Source organism: Lissotriton helveticus, chromosome 1_1 (assembly GCF_964261635.1).
Source record: "Lissotriton helveticus chromosome 1_1, aLisHel1.1, whole genome shotgun sequence".
In the NCBI taxonomy this organism is placed as follows: Eukaryota; Metazoa; Chordata; class Amphibia; order Caudata; family Salamandridae; genus Lissotriton; species Lissotriton helveticus.
In genome coordinates, this window is record NC_136057.1 from 121,599,551 (window position 1) to 121,622,338 (window position 22,788).

Here is a 22,788-nt window from a genome sequence, read left to right on the forward strand (position 1 = left end):
AGATCTGTCTGCGTAAAAGAATTACCACCAGTTAGGGTTGTTAGTAATGCTAATCGAGACTGGATCAAGGAATTCCCTGAGGTCTTTGCTGGTGAGCTGGGTGTGTCTCAAAAACTATGTACATCGGATAAAGGTCAAATCTAATGCTGTTCCAAAAACAGCTAAGGTTAGGAATGCACCTCTGTTAGTAAGGGAGTGCATGAAAGTTGAATTAGACAATCTCTTAGCCAAGTGCATCATTCAAGAAGTTGAAGCAACGGAGTGGGTCTCTCCTGTTGTTATGGCCCGCAAGCCAATGGGGAAGCCAGGCTCTGTGTCGGCTCGAGGCAGCTCAACAAAGCAGTTATTGTTGATCATTACCCTTTACCCAACATAACTAAAATGCTGAATTCTCTTGAGGGGGCAAGGCATTTTTCATCCTTGGACTTGACCTCCGCCTATAACCCGGCCGGGCTTCTATCACTCAATCAATCAATCAATCATAGCATTTATAAAGTGCACTACATCCCCGTGAGGGTCTAAAGGCGCTGGGGGGGTGCTGCTACTGTTCGAAGAGCCAGGTCTTGAGGAGTCTCCTGAAGTGTAGAAGGTCTTCGGTCTGCCGTAGGCGGCTGGGGAGGGTGTTCCACACCTTGGCGGTGAAGTGGGAGAATGATCTCCCGCCGGCGGGCATTCTTCGAATGCAGGGGACGGTGGCGAGGGCGTGGTCTGTGGAGTGGAGCTGGCGGGCGGGATTGTAGAGGCTGAGTCGTCTGCTGAGGTATGCTGGTCCGGTGTCGTGGAGTGCCTTGTGTGCGTGGGTAAAGAGCTTGAAGGTTATCCTTTTGTTGCTGGGGAGCCAGTGCAGGTCTTTCAGGTGGGGTGTGATGTGACTGCGGCGGGAGATGTCGATGATCAGGCATGCTGAGGCGTTCTGGATGCATTGGAGTCATTTCAGGAGTTTGGCTGGGGCTCCTGCGTAGTGTGCATTGCCATAGTCAAGTCTGCTGCTGACGAGGGCCTGGGTGACCGTCCTTCTAGTTTCAGTGGGGATCCACTTGAAGATCCTGTGAAGCATGCGGAGAGCATTGAAGCAGGAGGAGGAGGCGGCATTGACCGGCTTTGTCATGGAGAGTGTGGAGTCGAGGATGACCTCAAGATTTCGTGCGTGGTTGGTGGGTGTAGGTGGTGCTCCCAGTGTCGTCGGCTACCAGGAGTTGTTCCAGGCCGAGGGGGTGGGGCCGAGGATGAGGACCTCCATGTTGTCCGAGTTCAGCTTAAGTCGGCTGTTCCTCATCTAGTCGGCGATGGCCTTCATTCCTTCGTGGAGGTTGGTTTTGGTGGTGTGGGGGTCCTTGGTGAGCGAGAGGATCAACTGGATGTCGTCGGCATAGGAGATGATGTTTAGGTCGTGCTGTTAGGTGACGTGGGCGAGTGATGCCATGTAGAAGTTAAACAACGTTGGGCTGAGAGATGAGCCTTGGGGTACGGTGCAGATGATCTCGGTGGCTTCGGAGCGGAAGGGGGGAGGCTGACTCTCTGGGTTCTCCCGGCGAGGAAGGAGGTGGTCCAGTCCAGGGCCTTCTCTTGGATTCCGGCATTGTGGAGGCGTGCTCTTAGTGTGCTTTGGCAGACTGTGTCGAAAGCAGCTGACAGGTCCAGGAGGATGAGGGCTGCGTTTTCTCCGTTGTTGAGCATGTTCCTGATGTCGTCGGTGGGGGTGATGAGGGCAGTTTCGGTGCTGTGGTTGCTGCCGAACCCTGACTGGGATGGGTCCAGGATGTTATTCTCTTCAAGGAAGCTGGTCAGTTGTATGTTGACAGCAGTGCCTAATTTGTAAAATATGAAGTGCAGGTGCTCACATTTTTTAGGAGGACACACCCACTTCCCCAGCTCCGCCCACAACCTCCAGTGGCTCCACCCACTTCCTTTTTTGAACTCCACCCACACCCACAAGGCTAAACACATTAGAGCTACCTCCTCACTTGAGTTTCGCATAAGCGCATGAAAGACCTAACCTGATTAGTGCACTATGCGAATCAATATAACATATTGTAACATTTGAGAAACCTATGGAAACAACTTTAAAGTGAACTCAAATTAGAAAATGTGTGTGAACTCAAACTTTATCATTAGTAGGATCATTTGAGGGCTCGAGGCAGCTTTATAAACTAAAGAGAATGTGCTTGTACTGTGCTGTTTAAAAGACAGAAAGGTATGAAGGAAGGAATACATCAAAGAAGACAGCAACAAATTAGGGCAGGATGGTGAGTAATGGAATGAAGAATTAAATGAGTAATGGATAAAGGAGGAAATAAGAAAAGAATGTGAAAGGAAGAAATGAAGGGATAGAAGGAATGAGGGAGAAAGGAAGTGGATGATGTGTGATGGATGAATAGAAAGAAGAAAAGAAATGAGGAAGAAAAGCAGAAGGAAGGGTTGACGGTAAGAAAAGAAGAAATTAAAGAAGGGATGAAGGAAGGACCAGGAAAAAAAGAAAGTATGGAATGAAAGGAGGAAGGAAGAAAGAAATGCACCAAGGAATGGGAGGATGGGGAATGGATGAGGGTGTAAGGAAGCAAGAATAGAAAGAGGAAAGGAGGCATGGCTGGAGGTGCTTCAGAGACACCTGAAGGCGGGCTGGCGTTATTTGAGACACAGACAGACAGTGGAAACTATAGAGGACCGTTTACAGATGCTCAGAGACCGACAGCCCAGTCAGGCACAGAGTATAGTCAGATACAGGCAGACCCAGGTAACTAGACAGTTTACTGATACTCCGAGAATCACAGCACAGTCAGACACAGACAGACAGAGTTAACTAGACAGTTTACTGACACTCCGAGACCCACAGCACAGTCATACAGTTAGACACTGTTAGTTTACTCACACTCAGAGACCCATAGCACTGTCAGACACCGACAGACAGAGGTAAGTAGACCGGGTCCACTCAGCATGTCATCCTTCTGAGGACGATAAAATGAGTCTCATTGAGTTGGGTAACAATAACCATCTGTTATTCAGCGCCAAGATACCCAAGGCTGAACGTCTGCTTAACAAATACGCATGTTATGTTAGGTTACGTTATGTTATTTGTGTTGGGGTATGTTGTGTTTGCAGGGTGCTTTAGCTCGAGGCACAGATGGTAAATAAGACCGCGAGACAGGGGGCGCCCGAGGTAGTGAGACACACAGAGGAGCAGAGAGAGTTTCCAACAAAGATATGAGGAGAGAGGGGGCCCCGAAGCACGACGTTTTATTGATGGGAGGTAAAGAAGAAGAGGTGACTGGAAGAGATAAGGCGATGGACACACGGACAGAGCTCCAGAAGGACTGACATAGGCTCCGACAGCTGCTCTAAAATCAGGCCTCACAGAGCCCAGAAATGCTACTGGCTGCGTGCCACACGCCCTGTGTACCTCGCTGCACAGTGTACGTACCTCACCCGCTATTCCCTTTGTACCTCAGAGTGCTGCCCCTGTACATGACCCTGCTGCTCACAGCATGCTCCTGCTCGCTTCTCGGCGCTATCCTCTGAGTACCTCTCAGTGCTGCATCATGTGTGTCACAGCACAGGCTCCCTGTGCTCAGCCCACAGGACTATTGCATATAAATACCTCACATCCGCTGTACCTCACAGCGTGGTACTGCTGCGCTTCTCGGCTATCGCCCAAAATTGTTCATTCAGTGTGTACTAGGTTTGTGTGTCTCACGCCGGCCCGCAACAAATAGCCACTACTGCCCACTGCAGTGCACTTCTGGCAACAAAACATGATAGTGATGATCAAACCAGGCAGATGATCAAAAACAACCTCATCCTCATGATCAGTGACGTGACCATCAACATAAAAAAGTAAACCAGTAGGCCTCACCAGGCTCGCCTGCCCAGCTTTATTATTTTTTAAATCATGATCAGATTTGGCCGTCGGCCTACGCCACCTATCCCAGGCCATCATGATAACCAATCAACAATTATGATTAAAACAAAAAACAGTAATCCTGCGCCTGTGGCACCCCCAGCCGTGCCTCACCTGCGCATCTTGATTTATTAAATCGCGATGATTCGGACACCGGCGCCGGCCTACCCCAGGCCATCATGACCAGACGCCAGTAGTAGACCAATCAAGATGATTTAAAAAAACTAACCCGTAATCACCGTCACGGTGCCTGGCTGCGGCTTGCCAGGCCCTGCCTCGCTCACCCTCACCTGCTGAGCAGTCCAGAGCTCCCAACTCAAGCTACTTTGAAAGGCGGCGTGCATTGGTCGAGTACAACACCACTGGATACTCGATGGCGTGGGAGGAGAGGTGCGGGTATGCTGCGCGTGCATTTCAGATGGCAACAACAATAGATATGTTTAGTATTTTACCTCAGAAAGCAAAAACATGCCATTTCAGAATCATGATGCACAATAAAATGTAGGAACAGAAGGGCATATTTAGGTATAGCATTCATTGAGGTTTGACCAGGCTTGAAACTAGAATTCCTGAACTTTTGGACATTTAAATGTCACATTTTAAAAGAGTTCAAACAGACCCAGCATGAGCTCCGTGAAAAATTGAAGATGAGTGAATTGTACTTAGACAACATGTGCTGACATTATCACTAATTGGGAAGATAACAACAAGTGGTCCTGTGATGCTTGCTGGAATGGGTAGTGTTTAATCAAAAGGTGGATTGAATTCAAGTTTAGGTGACAATTTTACAAAAGTGTATGTATTTTGTATATATTTAAAATTGTTGAACTCCAAAAAGGCCTAAATCAATAAATTGAATTGAAATTCAAGTTTATCCTTTGAATTCTATTGTTGGAAAAGATGTGATTTTGAACCCCATGAGGCGGTTCAAATCCAGAAAGCATTCAGGTTGTAATCATGAGTCAAATAATGCAGAGGAGGTTAAAATATTCAAATTGAATTCTAATTACACATGAAATGTTCATTGTTCAATATATTTCTCTTAGTATTTTAATGTGAGGACTTTATTGCTTAAGGAAAATAATTAGTATTTGTTTTTCTATATGTAGGAAGCCTTACATTAATGAAACTACTGTAACTCACCTTCTTTGTTTCCTTTCCTGTTCTTTATGAATGTTTCTATTGTTAAACTTTAAAGATTGCCTGAAATTAAGAATTGTGCTCTACATAACTTTTTTGTGTTACAGTATGTTGATTTGTATGTGCAACTATTGTCTCTTATGTGTATGGCAACTGATGTTTTGTTTTGCTTTAATAATCAGCTCATGTTTATTAGGTTTTATTATTTAATAAAATGTTTCAAACACAACAAATGGTAGTTGATATGTATTTACAACTGCAGCATTTTTATTGTATGGGCAGTTTCAAAGAGGCCAAAAATGTGGTCTGTGGGTTGACGGAGGACGACATTGGCGTCAGGAGGGAGAGGTTTGGGCAGGTGATTGGGGATACATGTAAAGTTGGAAGTAGGGGGAACAAAGCATGTACATTGTGTGGACTGTGACTCCTGGAGTTATTGTGAGGGATACCATGCTACCCAGTAAATGAATCCCCTAGTGATTATCAACAAACTTTATTCGGTTTTATAAAAGAAAACCATAAAAGTCATACATAAAATGATAAAACATCTTCCAAGTTACAGATTGACAAATATAATATGTCCAAGCTAATCAGAACACAAGATAAAAATTCATGAATTACAGTACAGAAGTTAATCGCAGCTTCACCCTAGTCTAACAGCGACCCATAAAAAGTTAAGCGTATGCAAAACAGTGTAATTAGAGAGGAGTTGTTAAAAGATAAGAGCTGGTCTCACCCTCCTAAAACCCGCTATTCTGAGAATGGGAATAATAAATAACTTTCTAGGGACAGCATAACAACTACAAAACATTAAAAAAGTGCATCATGTCCTGAGGAGACTCACCGTTGCAGCCACAGGACATGAGGCACCAGGGTGTGCCATGAGGTAATGGAAGAGGCTGAGCCGAAACCGGGTCAATAGAAAACGATCATGGATGCTTTTAAGCCCTAGAAGATAAGGTTAGGTTGTAGGTGCAGTTTTTAACACATTGTACTTACGCACACTAGGCTTACACAGCTCATTTCCCTCTCTATCACAGCAAGTCATTCTTTAAAAAACACTCTTGGACCAGAGAAAGGTCCCTCTCACATAAGCGCTCAGGGTTAGCAAATAGTTCCTACCTACCCTGGAGAGGCCAACTCTTATATACTGGAGCCATCAGATGCTTGAGACATGGTCAAGGTAAAGGCAGTCATGTAGGACGTCTTTACTAAGTGTATTTTCTTAATTAGCCCAAATATTAAGCCACAAAGCTAGGGGACGGAATGCCAGTACATCTGAGAGGAAAGGCATCCCCAACTCTTCGTGCACAACATAAAACGGGGTGCTTTGTGGGACAGAAAGGGCCCAACGCAGGAAAGAGTTTTCAGCACTTTGCACTGCCCCTACCCCAATGTGGTCCCATATCTCACTCCCATAACTAACCTATGAGATATATTTGTCTTCATATGTCTTCAAAAGAGCCCCTATTGGCTTCCCTCCCACTCTGCTGGCAAAGTTTTAAAAAAGCTGCAAAAGCTTTCACTAGATCCCCTTTCTTCCAAGTAAGCAAAGGAGGCAGACATTCCAGCACCTCCCCAGAGGCCCACTAGCTTTGCATCAGGCAGCAGCAGTGAATGTACTCTTTACTGATGTGCTCGAGCCTGCCATGGTCAGGTCAAGAGAGCAGTCGGTCTGCTGCTTCCTAGCGCCAGATATCAGTGACAACTCGGACGACTTCATGTCTGCAGCCAGCAGACTCGCATTCAGGTGGCCTTACAGCAGCCCTGAGCCTGGGCACGAGCACCACTGCCACATCACCAGTGAAGCGCTCCGATAGGCAGACACACTCCCCCACGCACATGTGAACTGGCAGCCTGGGGGAGTCCTGCAATAGGGCCCAATTCACAAATGTAAACTGAGACGAAAGTCTATCTATACTACTCGTAAATCCCCTTTGTGAATACCGAAAGTCGTAAAGTTAGACCTTTGTCTCAGTTTTCCTTTGTGGATCAGGCCCTGAGTCTGTACTGAAGTTCTCTCTGACTGCTGCAGGCATATGTTTTAACAGTAGTAGGCCGTAATTCCAATTAGTTTACACCAAAATGAGACATAGGCATAGTTTTCCTAATTTATATCTCACTCATTTGAAAAGGACAAAAATGTTATGCATGTAGGTTAACTTGTTACATCCACAAAAAGCGAATGAAACATGCATGAAAAAATATGAGATGAATGTTGTGTCTTCAGTGACTTTTTAGAGCTTCTCGTTACTCAAATGGGTGTAATTTCTGATATTTATGTTTCCCTATATGTTTCATTGCTTGATTTTAAGTGTCACTCATAGTCATTGAAATGTCACTCGTAATTACACTGAAATTATGAAAATGTCGCAGATAACAATCAGAAACCTTGGCAGCTCTGTGGATGTTTTCAAGATATGCTCATTCAAGTGCAGGCCTCACACTTGGTTGCTGCTGTAGAAAAGTATTTATAGCTTCACTTCACATGAGCATCTTCCTAAACCTCATAGAGAGACTAAAAGTATTTACAGAAAGATGACAACTGGAAGTGACAGATTGTATTTAATGGAATAAATGAGAATATTGGTCAGTGGTGCAATTTTTAAGAACTTTATTGGGTTTTTTCAAATGCACAGTGTGGTACGTAGCAAAGCAAACAGAGAAACATACCATACAGTTTTATACACTAGATCACATACAGTGTGTGGCACAGTTCATGTGTCAAAGCAAACTTTTTAAGGAAAGCTTGCTAGTTTTCCTATGTCTGTGAGAAATTCCTTATATTTAATATGGTTTTTCATCTTTGATCAAGACTGAAATTGTGGCCTAAATTAGGTGTAGAGTTACTGGTTTAAGAGCACAATGGCCTCGTAAAATATTATGTTTGCGGCGGCCACTGTCAGGCATTGATTCTTGGGACTGTCTCTTTGTTTGTTGCTTTGTTGACCACTTCCCTCTCTCAATCAATTCAATACTTTATTTTGATAAAAGTACATAAATCATTTACAATAATTTAATAAAAAGACATTAAATATGAAATAGTGCCAGTACAGAGATAAAAATATCTTACAACATGACATTCACAAAGATTACTGCATCAAAGAGCTGGTACTGGACGTCATTGCTGATATAACTGTTTTTCTAGGTTGATACAGTCCCCATGTTTTGTCTGCAGCCCACCTTGGTCCAGTTTGATATCTCTGACTCATGTACGCTGTTGTGTAGTTCCTTTAAATCTATAGAGGAGGGGGCGTGGCCAAGATGGCGGGCTGAGAGGACGCTTTCACCGCGAGCTCCTGAGACCCCGGAGCCCTTACGCCGCCTTGCACCGCTGATCCCCCCCGGATCGAGCAGAAAAGACACCCAGGGCAATCGTGTGAGTGGAGGCGCTGTCTACAGCCTCCTGTGACCCCGTGAACCCGGCGGCACATCGCCGGAGACGTCCCCAGACCGCGAGCAGGCCGAGGCCCGGCGGAAACCCGGAGAGCCGGCAGCTGCGATCCGCCGAAGGTCCCTTGAGGGGCTTCGGCAACACGTTGCAGACACAGTGAGGACCAGCGGCTCAGGAGCGCTCCCGTTATGAACTGCCGGTGAGGTCGAGAGGCGGGTAATCCCGACAGGACGGAGGCACCCCGACCTAGGTGACGCGGGGGTGGAGCCAGCGGCAGGCTGCTACGCCAGACCGAGGTTCTGGAAGGCCGGGAGGCCTACATCTATGCACCGGCTTCCGGACCCCCTTCCCAGGCCACCGACAGGTCGGTGGAGACAACCGGACACCTGGGGGAGTCTGGAAAAGTCCCGGTGACAACGTGCGCGGAGCCTGGCCCCCACCCTGACCTAACGGAGCGATCTTCGCGGCCGGGGCTGTGACGCAGAGTGAGCGTGTGAGCCCGAGGCCTTGCATAGGGGTTGGCCCCTGCCTTCTCGCCCTTCCATACGCGGAGACGGAGCCCGGCAGCGGCATTGGGAACCCCCTGGTGGCCCTTCGGACACGTGGAACATCCCGCACAGAGTGGAGCGTTGAGTGCGGAGACGGGCAGTGACTAGGAGAGGGGCCGGCCCCAGGCACCTCTCGCAGATGCACTGAGGGGTTCAGCTCTGACTCCAGCAGGGCGGGTGTAGCAAAGGCGCCGACCCGAGGAAGTGAAGGGTGCCCTGGCAACACGGGGGTGCGCCTTTGGAGAGGAAGCAAAGTGCTCTCCGTTCACCGCCTCGGGACATTTACCACTCCTCCACGGCGCATTAGGGGCGACCAGCCTCGGAGGGCCGACTACCACAGCCTTACCTGGATTGGCACCATTGGGGCCCTGTGCACCTGTCAGTTGAGATTGAACAGGGGGGTGACGCCCCGAGAGGTGCTGTTGCGCACATCGGGACCTTCGCATCGCCATACCGCGCAGAACTTTGTGGGTCCCTTCCCTACTGAGGCACGTCCCCCCCTCCACAATGTCAGGCAATAGAGGGGGGAAGAAAGGGGACCGCACCTTACCGGAAATGCTCAGCAGAAACGCTCCGAGGCAGGACAGGGGTCAGCCTGCACCGAGCCCCCCGACCAGCTCTCGTGGTGCGGAAGGGGGAGAGCCTCCGGTAACCAGATCTTTCCTGGAGTCACTCTTCGGCACCCTCAGGGAGGACTTCCAGACGCTGAAACAGGAGGTGGCCGAAGAGGTTCGGGAGGTGAGGAGAGAGGTTGACTCCCTGGGTGAAAGAGTGTCCACCGTGGAAGAAGCCGGCCACTCCCGAGACGAGGAGATCACACTCCTGCAGCAGGAGGTCCTGCGGCTCAGAGACCAACAGATCGATCTCCAGGCCCACGCTGAGGATCTCGAGAACAGGTCCAGGCGCAACAACATCCGGGTCCGAGGCATTCCATCTAACGAAGAGGGGGAAGACGCAGCCGCTTACCTGAGGGACCTGTTTCGCGACATACTGGGCGAGCCCGGAGGCTTCCCCGTATAAATTGACAGGGCGCACAGAGTGGGCCTGTCACGACGGGCCTTGGCGCCGCCCCCGGACATTCTGGCCTTCCTACCGGACTTCCCTTTGAAAGAGAGGATCCTCCGCGAGGCACGGCGACAGCAAACCCTGAGTTTCCGAGGACGTCAGGTGGCCCTGTTTCAGGACTTATCAACGATCACATTGCAGAAACGCAAGTCATTTAAAATCGCCACAGACTTTTTGCGAGAACACGACACGCAATACTCATGGGGCCACCCCTTTCGGCTCATTTTCCGTTGGAACGGGACTCTGCATCAGCTCCGGTCCCTTCAGGACACTTGCGGAGTGCTAGGAATCACTGCAACAGATGAAGACACCCCCACGCCTCAACGTCGCTGCAACACCAGGGATGGGTGGCAGACAACACGGAGACGGCGTCCCACGCCCACGCCTTTGCGACCCGACTCGCCCACGATCCGAGCGGAAATGGACGGTGCAATACGGGAGGTATCCAGAGACACGTCGTCTGGTGATATGGCCTTGACGGCCTGAGCATACTCCGGGGGGAGATCATTTTGGCCTCATCAATATTGCAGGTGCGAGGGTTCCGGGGGGGGGGGGTGCACCGGGAGGGCATAGGTGGTGGCTGGACGTCCACTTGAATAACTTTCCACGGGCTTGTCCATTTCGGACCAGACTGGGACAATGGTGTTCTTTGAACGGTTGGGCTTGAGGGGGGCGGGAGGGGGGGAGGGCAAGCCTTTGGTCAGGGGGAGGGGAGGCGGGGAGTTGGGCTGGTTGAGGGAAGTTTGGGGGGCTGGGGGGGAGATTCGGGGTTTGTGCTGTTCTGTCGTATTTTGCTGTTGCTCTTGCTTTGACCTCACACCGCATTTACAGAGTTTCGGGTGTCGTGCTAGTTGGTTATTGCATTTGTTACACCCCGCACCACCATACCACACTGCGATCACTGCTGATTCAGGCTCATTAAGCGCTGCCCTCACGATGATCACTAATGGCCCTTAAGATAGTTACCCTTAATGTGAAAGGGCTGAACAACCGGGTCAAGCGTAGAGCAATGCTGTCCCTACTTGAAAACACCCAGGCAGACATCTGTCTCTTACAGGAAACTCACCTCCTAGCCCGAGATTGCCACAGGATGAGGTCACCGAAATTCCCGGTACAGCTCTTTTCCTCAGGGGCTACCAAGACAGCGGGGGTTGCAATCTTGGTGTCTAGAAAGTTTAAAGGAGAGGTCCTGCACAAAGTAGCAGAACAGAGGGGGAGGCTCCTGGTTTACAGGGTCAAGTTGGGAGGATTGCTGTTTACTGTGGGTTCGATATATAGCCCTAATGACCACCAAGACCTATTTTTACACTCGGCCCTAGAAGACATTGCGACTACCCCAGACAGACACATAATCATTGGAGGGGACTTGAATATGGTCTTCGACTCTTCCTTAGATAGATCTGCGCAGCGACGCCCACACACCGGGGAGTTCTCGCAGTTGAGTAAATCCCACTTGGGTGATCTCGATATGCATGATTTGTGGAGGCGCCTACACCCTACCACCCAGGCCTATTCCTACTACTCCCACGCGCACAAGACGTACGCGAGATTAGATCATCTCCTGGTTACGGAACGGTTTCCGAACTGGCGACGGCTTCCGATACAGGGGTTCTTACGCTGTCAGATCACGCCCCAGTATCGGGCTCTTTCCAGCTACCGCCGGTGTCTCCCTAACGGGGGGTCTGGCGCCTTCGGGATACCCTGTTGCATAAGCAAACGGTTATAAAGCATGTGCGAGACGCGATTAGTGAGTATCAGAAGCATAATGATAATGGCGACACCACCCGAGCGACGCAGTGGGCCGCCTTGAAGGCGGTGCTCCGTGGTGAGTTTATCGCCATTTCCTCCGCGGAGAATAGGGAATGACAACAAAAAAGAGACGAACTTACGAATACGGTACGGGAACTGGAACAGGTACATCAGAGGACGGGGGCCCCTAGAGTCTGGAGGCAACTCAAAGCTGCCCAGAAACTCCTATCTGCACTGGACATGGACAGGGCGGAGTATGCAGCGCTATGCCTGAAGCACGCGTATTACACTGGCGGCGACAGGTGCGGCCAACTACTCGCGAACAAACTTTGGGTAAAACACCAGCACCAATGGGTTAAGGAACTATCGATTCCCGACGATGCGGCGGCTACGGAGGATCACCAGATTGCGGACAGGTTCCATCGCTATTACGCCGACTTATATACGGGCGAACCCTCCTCGGCACTGGCCGAGGCTGATTACCTCGCATCGGTCGAACTCCCCACCCTCGCCCCGGAACAGGCAGAACACTTGGAGAGGGACATTCGGCCAGAGGAGGTGATTGCGGCTATCTCCCGACTCAAGCATGGGAAGGCCCCGGGTCCCGACGGTTACACCCCACTTTTCTATAAAACGTTTTGCCCGGAACTGGCGCCACTGTTGACGCGGCTCTTTAACTCCTTTTCTGAGCCGGGGGCTATCCCTCCAGACCTCATCCGGGCAACGGTATCGGTTATCCCCAAGCCGGGGAAGGACCGGACTGAATGCGGCTCCTACCGGCCGATCTCACTACTGAATGTGGACCTCAAGCTCTACACGGGGATCCTAGCGACGCGTCTGGCGCCACATCCGCCGGGGCTGGCGGACCCAGATCAGGCCGGGTTTGTCCCCGGTATGCAAATGGTGGACAACACTAAGAGGGTGGTCCACATCCTGGAGAAGGCCTCCCTTATTCCCGGGGAACGAATGCTGCTTTCGGTTGACGCGTAGAAAGCGTTCGACCGAGTACATTGGTCTTACCTTGAGAAAGTGCTCTGCAAACAGGGTATAGGGGAGAAATTTCGCACCTTAATATTCAATTGTTACAGATCACCGTCCGCGGTGGTGCGGGTGAATGGTTGCAGCTCCAGCCAATTCGCGATAGAGAGGGGCACCAGACAAGGGTGCCCGTTGTCACCGCTACTCTTCGCTCTTTACATGGAGCCATTTGCCCAGAGGATTCGTCGGAACCCGGAAGTGACTGGCGTCCGGATGGGGGGCTATATTCACACCATTAGTTTATACGCGGATGAAGTGATCTTAATGTTTGATAACCCGAGGGAGGCGCTCCCCGCTTGCATTGCCGAGCTGGACGCCTTCGCCACAGTAGCAGGTTTCAAAATGAATATGGAAAAGTCGGCAGCCCTAGACATCTCGCTGACCACTGCCACGAGACTTGAGTTACAAGGACGCTTCCCCATGCGTTGGTCTAAGGATCTAGTTCCCTACTTGGGCGTGCTACTGGCACCCTCTTTGCCTGCCATGGTGACAGCCAATTACGCAGCCTTAGGCAGGAAAATTAAGGAGGAACTGTCCAGCTGGAGCAAAGGTACGGATCGCCGCGGTGAAGATGACTCTCTTACCGCAGGTACTGTATTTGTTTCGGGCCCTACCACTTCAACCACCGAAAGGGTGGATCCGACAGGCTCAGGCCGACATCGCACGCTTTGTCTGGCAAGGCCGCAAACCCAGATTCAGGAGAGCCTTGTCCACGCTGGCACCTGAGTCCGGTGGACTTGGCATACCGGATCTGCACAAGTACTTTCAGGCGTCGCAACTGCGGTATTTAGTGGAGTGGAGCAAGTGGGAATCTGACAGACACTGGCTGTTTCAGGACCAGGCAGTGGCGGGCAGGACCCTACAGGAGATACCCTTCATGCGCAGAGCTCACCGCCCCCCCAACCTCTACGCGTCCTTTATCACGCAAGTTCCACTCCGAGTCTGGGATGCCGTGAATGTTACGCATGAGCTCACCACCTTCCCGTCACCACTTACACCACTGGTTGAGAATCCCGACTTTCAACCCGGGATGGAACCTGGAGCATTCTCGCTCTGGCGGGCAGCCAGATGCTGTGCTTTGTTTCACATATACGGTCCGGAGGGGGCAGTATCATTTCAGGACCTCAGACAGGACTACCACCTGCCCGAGACTGAACGTATGCGGTATCTGCAGGTACACCATTGGGCGCTTCAGCCGCAAGTACGGGACCTAGCTGACCGGAAACTCACTCCATACGAGATGTGGTTGGCGACACGCTCCTCGGACTCCAAACTCATCTCAGACCTATACCGACTCTTACAACCCCCCCTTTCCACATCCACAACCCCGGACGGGAGCGCTGGGAGCGGGAGCTGGGGAGGGCGCTGAGTCACAAAGACTGGGACAACATTTCCTACCGGGCGCGTCATTCTGCATACCACACTGGGCTCACTGAAACCTTCACTAAGATATCCACATATTGGTACTACACGCCTCAGAGGCTGCATGAAATGAACCATAACATCCCGAGCACCTGTTGGCGCGAATGTGGACAGACTGGCACACTTACACACATCTTATGGGATTGTCCGTTACTGAGTCCCTATTGGAAGGAGATCTTAGATGAGATAGACCAGTGCTTTGACATTGAATTGCCTCGCTTCCCAGCCTATGTCCTGCTAGGGTTGCCTAACAGCTTGATGTATCCTCTGAGGTCCAGAAGGGGTAGAAAGATAGCGATCGCATTAGGCTCAGCGATTCAAAACATACTCATTTATTGGCGCACCACCACCCTTCCCACCACTACAGGCTGGTTACATAGGTTATGGCACATTCTGGGAATGGAGAAGTTGTCCCTCATGGTGGCGGGCGAGGTGGATAGGTTTAAGGACCTGTGGCAGCCCTTCCATACCTTACTACAGTCGGAATTCAAAGAAATTACTTGTCCCCGATATCTCAGGCTAATGCGACTGACATCCCTGACTAGCCCGCCTACCTAGTTGGCGCGAGTGGAGAACCTGAAGAGAGGTGCGGATACATCGCAGAGGTGATAGGGGTGTAAGACATTCGCTCAGCATGGGGGGAGGGGGTCGGGGGTTTTGGGAGGAGGGTTGGGAGGGGGGGAGTTGGGGTAGGGATTGTTGGTTCTGGAAATTGTCGTCGCCGCATTCACACCTAGCCTGAGGCTCTAAAGGATGTTCCTATTGTAATGTCTGGAATACTGATGGCGCTCCTGGAGCCGAGACTCTGCACTACCTCCTTGCGACGACTGTATTCATTGTTTGTATTGTTTCCTTTTTTCATGAAAATGCAATAAAATGCTTTAAACCTAAATCTATAGAGGATCTGCACGTTTAGACAACATAAACTGTGGGATTGGTGTCCAGACTGATTCCAGACACCCCCACCGGGTATGTTCGCCTGTATACCAGCTAGCTCACAGTGCCACTAGGAACTCCTCTTACGAAGGACGGAATAGTTTCTGGCAACTATCGAACATGACTTCTCTGTCCCATCACGTATCATGAAAAAAGTACAGTACTTTTCGTTCAGTCACTCGTGCTCACTTTGTCTCAGAGAGATACACAGAATAAACAGTGGGGACGTTTTCAATAAGCATTTAATGAACCAGCATCATTCCAGTTTAAAGTATGTGTGCTGAAACAACCATAAGACAGAAACAGATATAAAAATGATTATAAGCACCAACAGAGTAAATGGATGGTAGAATTCTACCATAGTGCTAAAACAATGAATATATGTAAGCTTATAAAAACATAACAGTAATAATGTGTACTCCTACTCCTATGATGCAGACGCTAACTAGATGTACCTAAATTAACCTAGCATGTATGTATGTGTACAGCCATGAATCCCCCTAAGATAACGCCAACCCTATTACCTGGTGTGAGAGAATGAAGGATCCCGTCTTGGTCTCGAGATGGACACCGCGCGAGGGATGTCAGACCACTGCGTGCTGGAGTGTCTGCGTGCAGGTACCTCAGTGTCTCAAGTCAGGGTATCAGCATGGAAGCCTTTCTCCTCTGCCCGCCCCAGCAAAGATATGGTGTTCATATACCCAAAAGATGCCCTCAGGGGTTCTGCCTTGCTGTGTCATGTTGGCCAAGAATGACGAAAGGGATGACCCTTATACATAGTTATTATGCAAAAGATGGTAATCCTGCTGTGATTCTGAGAATGATCATGCATAATAAATGAGGCTAGATTTCTAGGAAAACAACACAACATTTATGCAGCACCTAACTAGGTAAAAGTTCAATACCAAAACCTGTTATGTGGTACAATGGCAGGGAAAATGTAGGTGGAAGGTTAGGTGACTGCCCAGGCCGATATTGAGGTACATTATAAATCATAACACACACCCCTCATCCGACCTAACAATATACTAAAAACTAGGGAATGTCGTTCTAATCTATCATAAAAACATTGTTAAAATATTCAGATTAAACATTTCTAAAGTTTATAAAAAGAAAAATGTGTAAAAAAGCCCTATAAATCCTTTAAACAATCTTTATAAATCCTTTAAAATATGTTCACATATAAAGCTTGAACAACTGAGTGAGTCTAAAAGCCGTGGTGCTCAGTGATAGTATCAAAGAAAAGAAAAAAAAAGATTTTGTTTAAAATTCCAATTTTGGTTGTTTTGGAAAAAAGTCGAATTCTTCCCAGCACACTGAGAGCCAAATGTTTATGTGTCCTGTTTGGGAGATGAACCATCACTGCTGCTTGCTACATATACAAAATCCTCTGCTCACGTTCAAAAGTAAATCCATAAAGTTATTCTAAATATCACAATGATGATGCTTGTCTTTATATTTTCAGATGTCTTTAATTCAAGATCTGTAATCCTTAGTGAACACGTGTTCAGACTGCTGATTTGCACGGCAAACATGCCACGGTCTGGAGATCTGAAGGGTTCCACCTAAATATTGGTGGCTGGGGCAACTCTTCCAAAAGAAACTCCCTTATATTTGGAAGCATATTTAGCTCTCCGGGCAAGACACTAATTGGTCTACCTCTCCAGGAGCAGTACTTATAGGATCCCCTTCTGAGTTGGAACTATCACCGGAACTAAGAGACTACTTGAAACTGACCTCAACCCTGAAAAAGTCGCATGGTAATCCCATGTACAATTATTATTATTATTATTATTATGAAGTTTTATATAGCGCTTGAGAACCGTTCAAATGCAAACACCAAACAAACATTCACAGCAAGTACCGTGCAGATATCAACACAAGTGTCAAGAGTCTCGAGACAATATCAGGTATACACTTTGCGTATTGGAGGGAAAGTCAACAGTGTCAATATGTACTCGTAGTACCTTATCAGGATGACCGTACTCTGGGTATCCCACCCACATCGGTGGGTATTGTCAATAGCTCTTCTGTGTCTCCTGCCCTTTTGCTAGGGACCGGTCAAGAAAAAGATTTTTGAGTTGCTCTTTGAATTTTGCGAAGGAGGAGATAGTTCTTATATGAGGGGGTGTAGCGTTCCAGATTTTGGGCACGTTTCCCGCGAAGGATCAGGCTGCGTTTTTTTGTTTTTGTGCTTTCATTGGGATGAGTAGTAGTGTGTTTGAGCCCCGGAGGGACCTAGTTTGTCCGGCTTTTTTTAGTTTAGAGGCCAAGTATTCGGGTTTGCCTGTGTGAAGGGCTTTGTGGGTGAGGCAGGCTGTTCTGAAACTGGCACGCATTTCAACTGGAAGCCATTTTAGTTCTCTGAGTGCGGGTGAGATATGGTCAAATTTTTTCACTCCTGTGACCATTCTAGCTGCTGCGTTTAGTGTTGTTTTAAGGGGGGCCAGGTGCGCCTTTGCTGAGCCTGACAGTGTTGCGATCCCATAGTCTAATCTGGATAACACCAGTGATTGGGTAACTTGTTTAAGGTCCTTGGCTGGGATGAAAGGTTTTATTTTGTTCAATAGCTTTAAGTTCAGGAAGGCGCTCTTTGCCGAGACCTTAATGTGTTTGCTCAGTTTCAGGTCTAAAGTGATGCCTAATGATTTTACAGAATCCGCCAGGGTGATGTTTCCTTCGAGTGTATCGATTGCAGCTAACCATTCTGTAATTTGAGGGTTCTCTTCTTTGTTTGAGATGAGGAGTGTTTCAGTCTTGTCTTGATTGAGTTTTAGGTGGTTCCTTGATAGCCAGTGTTGTACTTCTCTGAGCGTGCCATTGAGTCTCTGAATATCGTCAATGGATGTGGTTTCCAGGTAGATCTGTGTGTCATCGGCATAAAGGTGAAAGGGGATGTTAGCTTTTCTGAGTAAGGTTGTGAGTGGTTCCATGTGAATGTTAAAAAATTGTGGGAAGAGCCCTGATCCTTGGGGGACTCCCTTGCTAACTTGATGTAGGTCAGACGAGCAGTTATTGATTTTTATTCTTTGAGTGCGGTTGTGGAGGAAGGAGGAGAACCATTGTAAGACCACCTCATCTAGACCTGCCCTGTCTTGAAGAGCCTTAATGGGGAGGATGTGATCAACCGTGTCAAAAGCTGCTGATAAATCTAGGAGGATGAGAAGGCAGCATTTGTCCGCATCCAATGCTTTGTGCATGTCATCAATGACGTTGAGGATCGCGGTTTCGGTGCTACATCCCTTTCTAAAGCCTGATTGGTTGGTGTCGAGTAGGTTGATGCTATCCTGGTGTTGGGTAAGTTACAAGAGCACACATCTTTCTAGGGTTTTGGCTAGAACAGGTAGGTTTGAGACTGGTCTGTAGTCGTTCAGATCTTTTTTGTCTAGGTCTGTTTTTTTAGCAGTGGCGTGACTTGCCCGTTTGAGGCATTCCGGGATGATGCCGGATTGCAGTGAACTGTTAATGATCTTGCACCACAGCGGGGCAAGGGAGAGTTTAAGCTTTTTGGTCAATTGAGGCGGCAGAGGATCTAGAGCGTGTGAGGTAGGCTTGGATGTGGAGATCAGGTTGACTATCTCGTCTTCATTTATAGGGCTGATAGATTTCCACGATTTTGAAGGAGGTTTGTATGGGGCGTCCTTGATCCCGGGCTGGGGGATCTTGCTAAGGTTATTGATGTTGATCTCAAGTGAAAGTTTGATCTTGTTGATTTTTTCCTCAAGGAAGATTGCAAAGTTATCACATAATTCTTTGGAAGCTTGCATTGCGGAGGTAGCAGGCTAGGAGGTTTGTTGTCTAATGATGCTAAAGATGTCTCTAGGCCTGTTTTTTGCGTTATCTAGTGCAGTGCAAAAAAATGAGGATTTTTCGTTCTCAATGTTTTTTTTGTACTTCCCACGAGCTTCTTTGAGTTGTTCGCGGTGTGTGACTGAGGGGTTGTGTCTCCATAGTCTCTCTGTAGCTCTTAGTTGTCTCCTTTCTGAGTTAATGTCGGAGTTAAACCAAGATCTGGATGGAGTACTCCTGCTTTTTTTTAATTTTAGTGGAGCTATTTAATCAAGGATGGATGTCATCTTTGAGGTGTAGTGCGAGGTAAGTTCCGTTGTTGAAAGGTGATCAGAGAAGCTAGGGAGGAGTGCACGTATGTTTGTATCTAGGTCTGTTAAAGAAATCGGAGTTAGATTTCTGGACCATTTGGGGGGGTCTAGCAAGGGGGGGGCTGAAGAAGAGTTTTTTGGTTGATGTGAAATAGGATGTTGTGATGGTCGGACCAGTCTACGGGGAGGACGTGGTCAATTGTCACTGTGTCATTTTGAGCGATAATGGCATCCAAGGTTGCCCCATTCTTGTGCGTTTCTTCGGAGCAGAATTGAGTCAAATTGTTGTCCAGAAGAAGATTGTTGAGGGTCAGAATTTGTGGATTGTTTGCCTCATTCCAGTGTACCTTGAGGTCACAGAGAATTAGGTTATTTGCATCGCCGAGTGAGCAGTGGGCAATCATATCTGACAGGTGTTCCCCGAAAGTGGACGTGTTGCCTGGAGGATGGTATAGGAGATGGCAGAGAATTGTTCTATTGTCATTAGTCTTGATGTTGGAGGTGAGACATTCGATGGAGCTGTACTTGAAGGAGTCCTTTTCTGAGATGGCAATAATATTCTTATGTATGATTGCTATGCCTCCGCCTCTTTGGTCATTTTTGTCTTTGTCATTTCGTCCTTGTTGATGATAGTGAAGCCTGGGGGCACCAACATGTCTAGGATTGGTGTGGAGAATTTGTTTAGCCAAGTCTCAGTTATAAATGCAATGTCTATGTCATGCGAGAGGATGGTTTCCGCAAGTTCTGTTGCGTGTTTGACTGCTGATCTACAATTTATGAGCATGCATTTGGTAGTGCGTTCCCCTTTGGTGTGCTTCTTTGTGGGGGAGGTTCTGGGAATGGGAGTGAGGAGGGCCGGAGGTCTTGGAGAATTCGAGGAGTGGTGGTCTCTTCCGAAACCGGTGATTACTTGAATCTTGGCTGTAGGGGTATCTGTGAGGGGAGTGTTGTAGGTTAGGGATAGCTCCGTCACCTCCTTAGAGGACATGACTGCTTTGGTTCTTCTAGGTCACTGATTTCTATGTTCTAGGTCAGTTTTTCTGGGTCTTTGTGTTAGGAGCACATGGGTGGGTGGGGGTGGGTGGGGGTTCCCAGGGTCTCTGCATTTGATATTCAGTATCAGCTTCTCTGGATCTTTGTGACAGTGATGCATTGTTGGTTGGGGGTTCACTAGGTCTCTGGATTTGATACCTATTATTGGTTTCTTTCTGTCTATGTTTCAAGCTCGCCAGGGTGGGTGGCAGCTCATTTAGGTGTCGTGTTTTGTTCGTTCTTGGATGGGGGAGCTAGTTGAAGTTTGAGATTGAGGCGGAGGCAATCTAGTCGTACAAGCGACACAAAAACGTGTTGGCTGAGAAGGCTTAAAGATCTTGAATTAAAGACATCTAAAAATATAAAGACAAGCATCATTGTGATATTTAATATAACTTTATGGACTTACTTTTGAACATGTGCAGAGGATTTGTATATATGGCATTAGTGGTCTGTTGGCCACAAACGTGGGGATTTGGTGTTTTTTTCCCTACCTTATGCACCGTGCCAGATTACCTGCTTTAAGTGATTTGTACTTGTGATAGACATTAGAGCACCATCTTCGCTTATTACTGACCACCGACTGTTTAACTAATATCACTGCTGCTTGCGTTCGCAGACAATGGTCCCTGTAACACCTCACAGATCAGGTCGATTCAGCAAAGATGATTTTCTTCAGTTCCCACAGCCAATGCTAGGGAAGTATTCGAAACATCCAAAGCCTGTGTGCCTGTAGTAGAGCCGGTATCCAATCCAACTAGAGCTGAAGCATCCCGTGGTTGCTCTAAGAATGCCGACATCAACATGGGGATATGCTGAGGACCCTGCACTACGTAGGCCTTTAACGGGTCCAGCAATACATCCACGTCCCCGAAGGCCAGGTCAGAAACGCTTATTATATGCAATCTATAATGAAATTTGGAAAATCTCTCAACAAGAAGCTGCAGAGCGATTGCATGAAATTGACAGAGTTAACTTAGGAAAAGCTTTAGCTGTGGTTGGCAATGGAATGACCACACCGACATCCAGGATTTATTCACTGGGCAGCATTGTATCTTCTGCTATAGATAAAATGGAACAGGATATATCCATCTTACAACACGGACAGTTACGATCCATTCTATTATTAGGCTGACGCTACAATCTTTGCGCTCTGGTCATGTGCCCTGGCAATATATTAACAGTACGCCTCTATTCTCCGCATATAATCTATCAGCGAGACAAATGAGAATGGCACAAAGAGATGCAAAATATACAATGCTGCACATTGAGAAATTAGACCAATTACCTTTCACTGTGGCAGAGTCACCATCCACAGAATGGTTAACTCATGGCCATATATCATTGCCAGTTACAAATTTATGTAAAATCTTAGGAGCAGGATGTTTGGTTAATGGGGGATAAGGGTGGGGAGTAATTTAAAAATATTTATTCAATTTTTTTTAACATTTTTGAATTTTATGTAAAAAATTAGGAGCAGGATGTTGGGTTTATAGGGGGTACGAGTGGGAAGTAATTTAAGAATGTTGGTTACAAATACATTTTAATAAAACAATTATAGAAACAAATATTTTTTTCAAAAATATAATTTGAATTGTAACACGTTCTAAACTTTGGAAGGTTTATTTTTGGGTGCTAATATTTTGATGTAAATTGTATAAAATATTTTATACATTTTTTTTTAATTGATCAAATATTTAAATAAAAACACAATGTACAAAATATGGCGGTGCCATACCAAAAGAACCAGCGGAAACCAAGTTGCTTGAAGGTTGGTTGGTTTCCTAGCATCAGCTCTAACTGCAGTGGTTTAGGGAACGTGACTCTTCCCCCTTCAAGAGTTTGACACCAGCCTCTGTACTAGTGAAACGTGTACGGTCAATAAATTATTGTAAGAGGGCCAAGGGTCATAACACTCAACACACATGCTCTTCCAGAACAAGGGCTGCCTGTCTCCTATGAACACTAAGCATTTCTGGGCAAAAACCGGTGAAGTTTCTGCCCACACATGGGATCGAACTAGCCTTTGTGGATCAGCCACTTTGGGTCTGTAATCGGGGTCAATCAGCAGCCCTAGTTTTGTTGCATTTGCCTGAAGTGTTCATCCACCCGTCTTCTCTAGGTGTTGTTGAAAAGGGTTGGAACAAGGTGGAGTTTACAGAGGGAGTGTCTGTTATTCGCTTACAAGTCTTCTACAGGTACTGCTGTAGAGTCTAGAATAGGTTGGGTTTGTGAGAGAGTGCTTAGTGTTCACTAACCAGGCATCAGCAGGTCCTGCTGGAGAGAGTTAAGAATAGGTTGGGTTTGTGAGGGTGTGCTTAGTGTTCACTTGCCAGGCATCTGCAGGTCCTGATGGAGAGTCTATAATAGGTGTAGGTTTATGAGAGAGTGCTTAGTGTTCACTCGCCAGCCGCCTGCAGGTCATGCTGGAGAGAGTCTACAATAGGTTTGGCTTAGTGTTCAATCGCT